Below are 12067 nucleotides of genomic sequence, written 5' to 3'. Positions count from 1 at the left end.
CTATTCCGAGATAATAACATCTCGTATAGGTGTCCCGAATCAATTTGGGATCCTTTAGCCGACCTCAGAATTTGATTGACTGTGCTGGTAATGTTATTTATCTGTTCCTGTACTTTACTGTTAATATCGACCTGTCTATTGTTTGCATTAATGAGCTGGAATTCGGTAAGTCTGATTTTTTCAAAATCCTCCGCGTCTGGCGTTCCCGCCACTACTTTTAACGCCGCTCCCAAGAAGTCTAAACTCCTAGCTACTCTATGGTGGATGCTCAGTGACTCGAGCAGGTCACGCAGATGAGCGACATCTACTCTCAAAAGTTTCTGCATGTGTGACTGGGGAAACAAGTGAATCATGTTCTTAGTCTCTTGCCGATGTTAGGGTCAAAAGGAATAACAGAGGTATAGTAGTGAACCTGTAATTTTCGGATTCATTGTAGTGTTTTGCAAAATTTAAGAAGCCCACCACCAAGCATATAAAATAAAGCGTAGAATAGCCTAAGTAAAAACAATGATAATGACAAATAAAAAATAAGAAAACTTATGCCAAGTGGCTAGGAATAAAAAACGTGAAAAAAGGTGGTAAAAAATTACACAGGCCAACAGCAAAAAATCTCCACGCATAATTTTACCTGCTCCATAACTTTTAGGCTCCCCTGAACCAAAGTCCAGAACAAACATAGGTTCTATCACCCACCGTTTCCGCGGTACACCTAAGAGAAGAAATTGATCAAATTTTACCATATATTGAATTATGTAGGCCGTGAAATGGCTACGACCATCATTGTTTCCAGTACATATCATTTTTGAAATGTATGTGTACCAACTAAAATTAAAAAATGGTATCTAGCAGTTACCATATCTTTGGAATACTCATCAAAAGTTGAAATCTCAGATTTTCTACGTTAAGTTTTGGTCTTCTATGATTTTTCCCCAAACATTTTTCTATGGAAGATTTTTATTTTCTTATTGAAATCAGTAGATCATACCATGTTTTAATTTTGGATTTAAGGAAAAACTCGAAATAATTTTATTGAATTTAATATAGGTGGTTCAACAATATTTTCTTCAATTAAATTGGAGTTTTTAATCTCATATTTTCAAAAAGTCATGGCTATCTAAAACTGTTTCTATATTCAAAACGTATTGCAGGTTCAGCTTGTTTAGTAAAGCTTTACAGAAGTTGTAAAGCTGATAGGGAAAGAGGCTAGGCCTTTTGGTATGATGAAAATAAATGAAGAAGAGAATATAGTAAATAGAGAAAGTGCTAGAATAAAAGCTAAGGAAAATATGGAGAATAATACACTATACGATAAAGAAAGATTTGACAAAAATAAAGCAAAAATTATTGCATATAACGTAGGTGATCATGTTTTATTGAAGACTGAAGAGCGTCATCAAACAAAACTTGATCCAAAGTTCAAGGGTCCATTTCAAGTCGTAAAAGTATTACATGGAGATCGATATGAATTAAAATCATTAGTTAATAAGCGAACACACGAGTTTCTAAGAGCGCTACCAAATGGACAGTTAATCAGCGAATTAACAGGAGAATTGCAGAATAATGATGAACCCCAAGAGGGGGTAGAGCCTGCAGTTGGCACAAGTGAATGTGCGTTTGTGCCCCACGAGGGGATAGAGCATGAAGACGGCACAAGTGAAGGTGCGTCTGTGTCCCAAGAGGGGAAAGAGTATGAGGATGACACAAGTGAATGTGCATCTGTATCCCAAGGAGGGAAATGTTGATCACAGTATAGCAGCAGTCTCGCAGGGTCGAGCAGTGCTATGGTGGAGGTCTTGGTGACCTGGTGCATGTATTTACGCGGCAAAATTGAATGAAGTAAAATTATGAATTTAAGTTATGTAAGATGAATTGATTAGAATTAAGAATGGCTTAAGAAAAGAAGGAAGAATGAAAAGTTTATGTTAAGCTTTGGAATTGTCTATGGAAAGCGACTCATGTAGTTTGTAGTTGTAAGAGAATAATGATGAAAAGATGAATAAATGAATCAATGAATAAATTAAACTTAAAGCTTCAAATATAAAGATCAACATAACCGAGGTTTTCTTGACTTGTTTAGCAATATAAAAACTCAACACACAGGGGCGTGTGATAGGTCAGGAAGGCCGTGTCGGGAAACAGTAGAATTCAAGGACAGAGACAAGAACAGAGTTGCCGCGAAGTTCTAAATTCGGGGAACATAGAATTCATGCGAAAGGCATAGCAGCAGAGACGGTGGTAGTCTCTGCTGGAGAGTGAGGTCCGCTGACGAGTTACCAAAAGTTTAAAGGGATGAAAAAAGATGACGACAGAGGCTAAACTTGAGAGAAGGCCAAGAGAGAGAAGGGTGAGAGAAATAATCAATGAGAGAAAATAAGGCAGTCGAGTGATGGTAACGAACGTGAGCGGAACTTGCTGTGCTGCCGCATCAATTTGAATAAACGACAATGGAAGAAACTAATGGACGTACTGCAGGGACTACTGGTCCTACTACATATATATATTAGAAAAAGGAAAATATAAAAATACGCATGGGAAAAATATAAAAAAAAATATATAAAAAAAAATATAACAAAAAAAGGAAATATATAAAAAAAAATATATATATCAGAAAAAAGGAAATATATAAAAATACGCATAAAAAAATATATAAAAAAAAATGTACATCAAAAGAAATTAAAAAAATAAAATTTTAGAAAATAAAATATAAAATAAAAAAATATGGGAAAAAATATACATATCAAACGAAACTTCAAAAAAAAAGAAACTAGGAAATAAAATAAAATAAATACATATTTATTAGAAAAGAAAAAAAATGGAAAAATATATATAGTTCAAAAGTAAAGCCCGCCGATAGAAAGACGGCGGGAGTGGAGAAAGTTAACGGAGGGAAACGGAAGACCAAGGATTAGCGGCAGGAAGTAGATTTGCGAGGATTAATGGGCGCCTCTGCCACTATATAAGGAGGGCCTCTGGAGCAAATCGGGACCGAGTCTTCTAGGGAAGCTGGAAGAGTTGAGTGAAAGACCCCCGTGGGTAAGTCTGACATTCAAGTAGGAAAGTTTCCTTGGAGGAGTTAGGAGTACAGGCTGAAGGCCCCCCCGTGGGTAAGTCCGACAGTCTTAAGTGCGGGCTTTTAAGCGAGTGAGAAAGGATTTTCGATCAATAGCTTAAGGACCCCCTGTGGGTAAGTCCGGCGGCGGTACGCGAGTCAAGCAAGGAGCAAGGGGAAAGGATCAAGGATCCGCGGCAAAACTGAGGCCCAAGGGTAAACGAGTCGCGTGGAGTTATTCCCGGACGCAACAGGTATCCTGGTGTAGTAGCGGCAACGACGGATCAGCCTGGCGTACGCCTTGCCTGCTCCTGTCCGTTCGAACCAGGTGTGATCCTGTAACGCGAGGGATAGCCAGCTCGAGAACTCAAGCCCACCACGCAGGGACACCCCGGGAAAGTCAGTAGAATCCTGATCCAGGCGCTGGAGCATATGCACAGCGTATCACCTGGAGTTAAAGGAAACGCGACGCCCAAACCTACTATAGATCCTGCGGAGCGTAGGCACGCAGGTGTTTGGGGGCGAGGGGCGAACGCGACCGGGGGCGTGTCCTGTGCGGTAGGTAGACCCTTCGTGCCCTGATCCGGCCGCTAAGCAGCGAGGAGCATATCCTGCCCGGCGTATGCCTGGGAGGTGAGCCACTCGGTCTGTTAACACGGATTAGGTGCCGGCCACGGCGAAAGGGCAATCACAGAGGGCCAAAGATTCCGAAGGTCCACGGCACCCATAAAGGAGGCGCAGCAGCAGCAGAGGCGACGACGAGGGAGCGACGGCAAAAACGAGGAAGCAGCAGAATCGACGAGGGAGCATCAGCGCCAGAAGAGCAGCGACGGACGAGCAACGGCAGCAAAAGATCACAAAACAAAATATAGCAAAAACAGTTCGTTACATCACACAGATGGAACCACAGGATGGTTTAATATATGCCAGGAATTTTCCTTCTGGGTAATCTGCACGCACTTTAGACTTAAAGCAGATCTTATGATCTTAGCTGAGTTTATTTGTTCTAACAACACTTCACTGGCCGTACCTTTCCTGTGGAGGGTCAGATCGAAATGAAACCCACGAGGCACATCAAGGCTGCTCGACTATACATATATACTCTGCAGCTTTCGATAAGTCATGTTATCGATAGTCTGCGTACGAATTCTGACTACCTATGGGTGATTCGTAACCCCCATATGGCAATACTAGATCTAAATCCCTTCTTTTCAAACCAAGCCGTTACAACACCCCCACCAAAATCTGATTTGGGGGTAAATTCACCAAGGCAGATCCCGCCATAATTACTGGCGCAAATCTTTTGCATGATAGCGTCCGACTAATTTTCCTTGTAGATCTTCAATCTCATAATAAGAATTTCTCAATTTATGCCGTATGCCTTCAGAAATGCTGGCCCTATTTTTGCGTTGTAGCCGGATTGAAAGCAACTTTACTTTCAACGCTCCCTGTTCTTGCTATCCTGCTGTTGAGAAAGTTTCTTTGCTTTAACTCGAGCCAATTCAAGTGAGTCTTCCCTATTGAATGCTACTCCTCTATCCTGCAAAATCTCAAGCGACCTCAACAAAGCATATGTACCCCCTGATGTTACCATATGCTGGCCAAAAACCATATAATAGGGTGAAGTACCAATTGCTTAATGGGTGGATGACTTTAAAGCACAGAAAATGTTGCTTAAATTTGCATCCCAGTCTTTTTGGCTGATATCAACGTAAGATCGAATTGCCGTAATTATTGATCGGTTAACGCGTTCCGACGCATTTGCTTATGGCGAATGGATAGAAGTCATGTAGAAGGGCAATCCTATGTTCCCTCAGAAGCTGTTGAAATTGTTCTGATCTGAACTGCGAACCATTATCCGATACAACTGTTTCTGGAACACCGCAGAGGTGAAACAACTCTTGTTTTAGATACTTAATCACGACTGCTGCTATATTCCCACTCCTTGAACGAGGATATGGACCCAGGAAATCAATATAAATCCGTTGAAAGAATCTATCAGACTCTGGAGCCTTACCCATCGGAGGTCTTAAGGGACTGTTGGGTGCCTTAGAGGTCTTACAAAATTCACACCCGCCAATATACGCCGCGCGTCTTGTGAACTCCGCCGTGAGATGCAAGCAGATGATCATGCGCGTTCTTCAAAACGTGACCAGTTGTACGGGTACCCACAGCTTCCAAATGTATACGTCGTGGAGCGGCTCACCTGTTGCATGTTCTGAGCGCCTATATACTAATCCGTCCACAACCTTTATGTCAGGGAATTTCGCACTATTGGCTTTAAAACTATCTATCAGACTCATATACTCGGGACTTTTAAAATGTTCCGAGGCGGTATCTACTAACAACCCATGAGAGGCATCTATACTTGCCAACTCGTCCTCATTTACTCTCGAAAGGGCATCCGGAACGACATTCAGCGAACCTTTACGATGCTCAATCGTGAACCTAAACACCTGTAACTTTAGGGCCCATCTCACTAAACGGGAATGCAGATCCGTTTGACTCATAAACCACTTGAAGTCATGGCCTTCTACGTAAGGACGAAAGCGTTTAACATTATTATTATTAAGACACTCCTGTTCTGTTACAGAGTAATTTCGGTAGGCTCTATTAAGCTTTTTAGACACTCCTGTTCTGTTACAGAGTAATTTCGGTAGGCTCTATTAAGCTTTTTAGACACATAAGCGATTGGGTACTCATCTCCATTGTTTGTCTTTTGGACCAAAACGCCTCCCACTCCGCTTTTGCTTGCGTCGCAGTGAATAAAAAAAGCCTAGCAAAAATCCGGACTTCTAAGAACTGGTGCTGAACACAACCTAGACTTTAATTCTTCGAATGCCATTCTTCCCACATCCGTCATCTGGAACTTCCTCTTTGTATTCAACAAATCGGTCAAAGGTGCGGAAACTGCTGCGAAATTTTCAAGAAACTTTCTGTACCAGCCAGCCATACCCAAAAAGCTTCTCAAACTCTTAAGAGTTTTCGGTAGTGGAAACCTTTCTATTGCCGCCACTTTATCTGGGTCTGTGCGTATAACACCATCCCCAATCACATGCCCCAAATATTTGACCTGTTGCACGCAAAAATGACTCTTCTTGACATTAACCTGCTTTTTGTATGCAATCTGCAACTGTCTCAAGTATCTCCATATGCGCTTCAAAGCTTTCGGAGACTATAAGGAGATCATCGAGATAGATGAAGACCTCATTTCGTAAAGCTGCTGGGATAACCTTATCCATCAATCGTGACATAGTTTGGCCCGCATTGCAGAGTCCAAACGGCATCTCCTTGAACTGGTAAAGTGTACGACCAGGGATCGTGAAAGCTGTTTTATCCGTAGACGCTTGATCTAATGGTATCTGCCAAAATGCGTCCTTAAAATCTAAACTGCTGATAAAAACGGCTTTAGGCAGTCGACTGAGGATGCCATCAATTTGTGGCAACGGATATGCGTCCTTGACAGACACCGCGTTTACTTTTCGGCTATCGGGACAGAGCCTATCCTTTCCGCATGCGCATTTATATCACATGCGGCAACTAACAATGCTGTTATCCGTAGAGCGTTATGCGGCAAACTTAAACTCGCGGGAGTTGCGGTAGGTCCCGGAGTCGTAGTCAAAGAACGTAGTCTTAATAAATTTACCTGGATTCTGCAGGAGACTGCTCGGGTTGACCAGGCGCTTGCTGTGATCAGGCTGGAGGTTATCTACTTGAAGTCCTGGGTGGTTTTTCTCAAGTACCGGTGGTATGGTGGTTCGGCTGATTCCTTATCGGCCGGTCCTACTGGCGGTCCGTTTCACGGGAGCCACACTCGAAGTAGGTTAGGTAACGCGGAGTCTACTGGTGGTCCGTTTTACGGGAGCAACACTCGAAATAGACTGGTATGCCGCGGGATCTCCTCGTGGTCCGTTTCACGGGAACAACACTCGAAGTAGTAAGGTAATGCGGGGTCTACTTGTAGTCCGTTCACGGGAGCAACACTTGAAGTAGACTGGTTTGCTGCGGATTCTACTTGTGCTCCGTTTACAGTGGAGCCACGCAAAGTAGATAGTTTTTAGAGAGTCCTACTTTGTGAATCGTTTTACACAGGATCACATGAAGTAGGTAAATTTTAAGTGCCGTAGTTTAATCGTAGACGATTGACTCTGATCTCGCAACTCTCTTTATTTCAGAAGAACAACTCTTATATAAGATGTTAAATTGTCCATCATTAAATCTTAGAAAGGTCAGTGTTATGAACGTGCTAAAACTAATGTTAATGCCAGGGTCGCCCACCTCTGTTTGTTCATGTACTGCTTGCACACGCATTTCGGCGTAGCTGTCTGGTTTTTGCTTGCTTCGGTCAGTCGGTCATTCTTCCCGCTGATAATGCTGATTCTGCTTCCGGTGTCATCGACTAGTGCCGGGTTAGTAGGTTGGATATTGGTTTACGCTTATCGCTAATTTATTACTAGGTGTGCAAATAGGCTAGTGGGTCTGATGCTTGTATATTGTGACCTGCTGATGCATCTTGATTGGATCAAATTACTAAGTGTGCATATAGGGTAGTAGGTCTTGGCACTAGGTGCCAACACCGGGCTTTGGAACCACGACTACTGGTCGCTGTCGGATTCCTCTATTATCCCTAACTGCAGCATTCGATAAACTTCTGCATAATGTAATTTCTCTACAGTTGGCGAAACCGGAAAATGTCTCTGCTTAATGGGGTTTGCTTCCCCAACATCAATTTGATGAGAAAGCAGGCTAGTTTTGCCTAATCCCGAAACTTCAAAACACGGAAACTTTTCTACTACCGTCTGCAGAATTTTTTCTCTGCTTTTCTGACAGATTATGAGCACTCAGCTCCGATATCTGAGTATCTGGAGGTAATAGATCAAAAAGGTTCCAAAAGTCAATGCCCAAATAAAGGTCCTGCGTTAACGAAGGGACTACATATATTTCAATAATCCTGCTTAGGCCTTTCCAGTTTTTATCCGCCCGACAATGTTTTGCTTACTGCCATCTGCAGTCGAAACATTATAAATACTCTTTAGCAAATCGACCGCCAATGCAACTCATCGCTGCTCCTGTATCCATTAGTCCTTTGACTTCCCTGCCAAGGACTCAAACTATCACATATAGTAGAGTGCCGAAACAACTATTTCGGAGCGCATTCAAATCCTTTGTGACTCTCCAAAATTTCCTTAGCCTTTTAGTATTCCTAGATTTACTTTTAATCCTTACATTTTTATAAATTTTTCTAATACTATCATTTCCAAAATTGTTCACTCTTTGATGCCATCCCTCTGAGGTGGCCTCAACTTGGTCTAGGGGATTTTTATGAGGAATACTCCTTCCCCTTCTACTCTTCCGGCCTTTCCGTGTTCGTTCCCTGGGCCTTCAGAACAGTCCGAGAACGAACGGATTGGGTGTTCTGTTGGAAGTTTTTTAAACACCTTTGACAAGGTTTATATGTATTTCGTGCACCGCACCCGTAGCAGAACACTTTTCGAGATGCTGTGCAGTCTTGATATCTGTGTCCTTCCTTTCTGCAATTCCAGCAGACTAACGTCTCGAAATTGAACCTACGAAATATTTAAAATTTCGTGCCTTATCTCTGGTCTTAAATTTTGCCGGAGAATTTCTATTACCTCCCTCTCTTCTAATTGACTATCTAAACTACCCGACAATTGGACCTTTTCTTTCTTTTTCTTTTTGCTTTCGATCTCTTATCATTTCTCGAATGTCAACGTCAGTTTTCGTGTCTCTGAACTGACGGCGAAGTGCAGTACATACCTGAAGTAGTACCTGAAGAGATTTATGGTACCGCCAAAAGAAATCGTTTGCTTTTCCTTCAAACAGGGCGGTTGCGTTTCCACAAAGGATATCGAACCTTCCGCCAAGTGTCTGATGAGTTAAAGCCTGAACTCTATAAATGAAATTATCAATGTTTATGCCTCCATCGGCACCATTAAAGCGCAACTTCCACCCAATTATTATATGGGATACCTTGTCAGATCTTTGTGAAAGGTCAGAAACGTTTGACATGGGTGATAAGTTAGACTTCATCGGGTTTCGTAATTTATTTATTTGCCCTTCATCTATACCTAGCAATTGGTCGAAAGACGGACTTGCGTTAGTCATGATGCTTCGTGGGTCGTGGCTGCCAAATTTGACTGAATTAAAAGAGACATTTTTTCTGTCAATTGTGTGAGCAACTCATTTTGCATACCCTTTACTGCATCACGCAACATGCTTTCTATGTTTTCTTGCCCACTTGATTATTCTCGACTTGTATTCTCGATATCCGCCACCCTCTTCTCTACGTTCTCTACCTGTGAACTGGCGACCCTCTGCTTCTGCCTCGTGTGATGTGCGACACTATCTGTTCTTCCTACTGGTTCCCCTTGGCAGGATGTTGGCAGGAAATTTGATGTAGCGGAACCAATTTTCGCACCATTAACAAGCAGTGCTGCAATTTCAGCAGCATCCACAAAATACCGCGACATCAACAAATTCAGCGAGTACAAAAACTACAACTTTGGAAAGTTCCAAAACGGCCCCGGATATACAGACTGCATTGGATTGCTTCATCCAATTAAAGCGCAAGCTCAGCCCGCAGCCCAAATGCAGGCAATAAAATCGACGGGAGATGGACGAAGAACCAGGAATATCCAGTAGTAACAGATTTGCCCTACTGGCGGAGGTGGACGAAAACCAACCAGCGCCAGACACCGAAAAAAAACCCAAGCCTCTTCCAATCTATATCAGGGAGAAAAACTCGAGTGCCCTGGTCAACCGAATTGCGGCGTTGATCGGGAACGGTGACAACTTTCATGTTGTCCCGCTTATCAAAGGGAACATCCACGAAACAAAGGTGCAAGCTAAGACTGAACAGCACTTTCGTATCGTGTCCAAATACTTGGACAATGATCGGATAAGCTATTACACGTACCAGCTGAAAAGCAGCCAGCGATTACAAGCGGTAGTAAAGGGAATCGAACCCGATGTTACCGCCGCGGAAATAAAAACCGCCCTTAAGGAAAAGGGCTTCGCCGCCAAGAACACGCCATGGACACGCAAAGAAATGTGCAAACTGCGGAGACAACCATACGGCAAACTATAGAGGATGTATGGTGTACTAGGAGATAAAGATTCGCATGCGTCAAGCGACCGCAACGCGCAATCAAAACCCACTGAATATGTACATTGCATCAAAAACTACGCCAGACGTCTTCTTCGCCAAAGCTGTGAGGTCCTCATTCGGTCCCCTAAATACCACCAACGACTTCTCCTATGCCGATGCTCTACGATCTGGAATGGAAAATCCAAATCAGCCTAACTCACACAGCGCTCAACAGGCCCCAGAACAGCCACATAGCAAAACGGAAACCACGATGCTTACCCTCCAACAAAGTATGATGGAGCTTATGTCATTCATGAAAACGAACACTTGTTCAAATCCAGAACATGGCAATACAGCTGCTTGTTGCAGAACAGTCTAAATAATCTATGCAGACTCTACGAATATCAATGTGGAACGCCAATGGTGTCTCACGGCATAAACTAGAATTGTCACGATTCTTGATCGATATTGACGTTATGCTACTGGTGGAAACGCATCTTACAAGCAAATACAACTTTCATATAAAAGGCTATACAATCTACCGCACAGATCATCCAGATGGGAAAGCCCACGGCGGAACTGGAGTTCTAATCAGAAAACGTTTAAAACACCATTTTCACAAAAGGTTTGAAACAAACTTCTTGCAGGCCACATCAATACAAATTCAGTCAAGAAACGAAAGCCTTTCAATCGCTGCCGTTTTTTGCCCTCCTCGTTTCTCAATCTCGGAAGGACAATTTATGGACTTCTACAATTCACTTAGGGATCGTTTTATAGCCGCAGGAGACTACAACGCTAAGCACACGCACGTCTAGTGACTCCCAGAGGAAGGCAATTGTACAAAGCAATTATAAATGTAAGAAATAAACTGGAGTATGTTTTCCCTGGAAGTCCCACATACTGGCCAACCGACCCACGCAAGCTCCCAGACCTTATTGATTTTGCGGTGACAAAAACATACCTTGCAATCTAATAAGTGCCACAGTAGTTCCGAACTTATCATCAGACCACTCGCCTGTGCTTTTAACGCTTCTTAGCCTGACATCGCCAAAAACGAACTGGCTTAAATACAAAAAGTACGTGAGTGCCCACATAGAACTCGCTCCGGAGCATGGAATCGGACATCGATTACACTAAGAGCGCCCTGGAAGAAGTACTCGTTGCGGCAGCCAAAATCTCTACTCCTCAAGGGAAGGAAGTAGACCTAAACAATCACCACAAATCTAATCAGCAAATTGAACAGCTCGTGCGAGAAAAGAGGCGAACGCGTCGTGATTGGCAAAACAGCAGATCACCAGCTTCAAAGCAACGCCTTAAGGAAGCAACACGATCACTCGACCAGACTCTTCACCAACAGGTAGAAAACGCACAGCTCAGGTACATTCAGAATCTTTCACTAACAAGCATAAAGTATCCCACCCCGATAAGAAACTCTTCGGGATGCTGGGCTCGCAGCGACAAGGACCGAGCTGAAACATTCGCTACACATCTCGAAAGTGTCTTTCAGCCAAACCCTGCCTCAAATTCATTCCTTCTGCCAGTCATTCAGCCAGAGGCTACCCCTCAGTCAACTGCACCCCCATTTCGGCCGAACGAAATCGAAAAAGTCATAAGAGAGCTAAGACCAAAAAAGACTCCCGGTTGCAGCAACTGCACAAGTCGCAACTTATAGCACTGGAATTCTCACACAAAACGCACTTTAAATGATCAAAATAGGCAGCGTATTTCAGCTGAAATTAATTTCGCAAACGGAGCGCACGGGAAACACGTCCGCTTTCTTTGAAAGATAGGGACAGTAGGAATCTCGTTAATCCATTCATGCGCGTCACTAATTAGATGACGAGGCATTTGGCTATTTTTTTTTTTTTTTTTTGAGGTAGGTAGGAAATCTTCAAAGATACGTATCGGGG

The sequence above is a fragment of the Drosophila ananassae genome (genome assembly GCF_017639315.1).
Source record: "Drosophila ananassae strain 14024-0371.13 chromosome Y unlocalized genomic scaffold, ASM1763931v2 tig00000139, whole genome shotgun sequence".
Lineage (NCBI taxonomy): Eukaryota > Metazoa > Arthropoda > Insecta > Diptera > Drosophilidae > Drosophila > Drosophila ananassae.
This window is presented reverse-complemented; position numbering follows the sequence as displayed.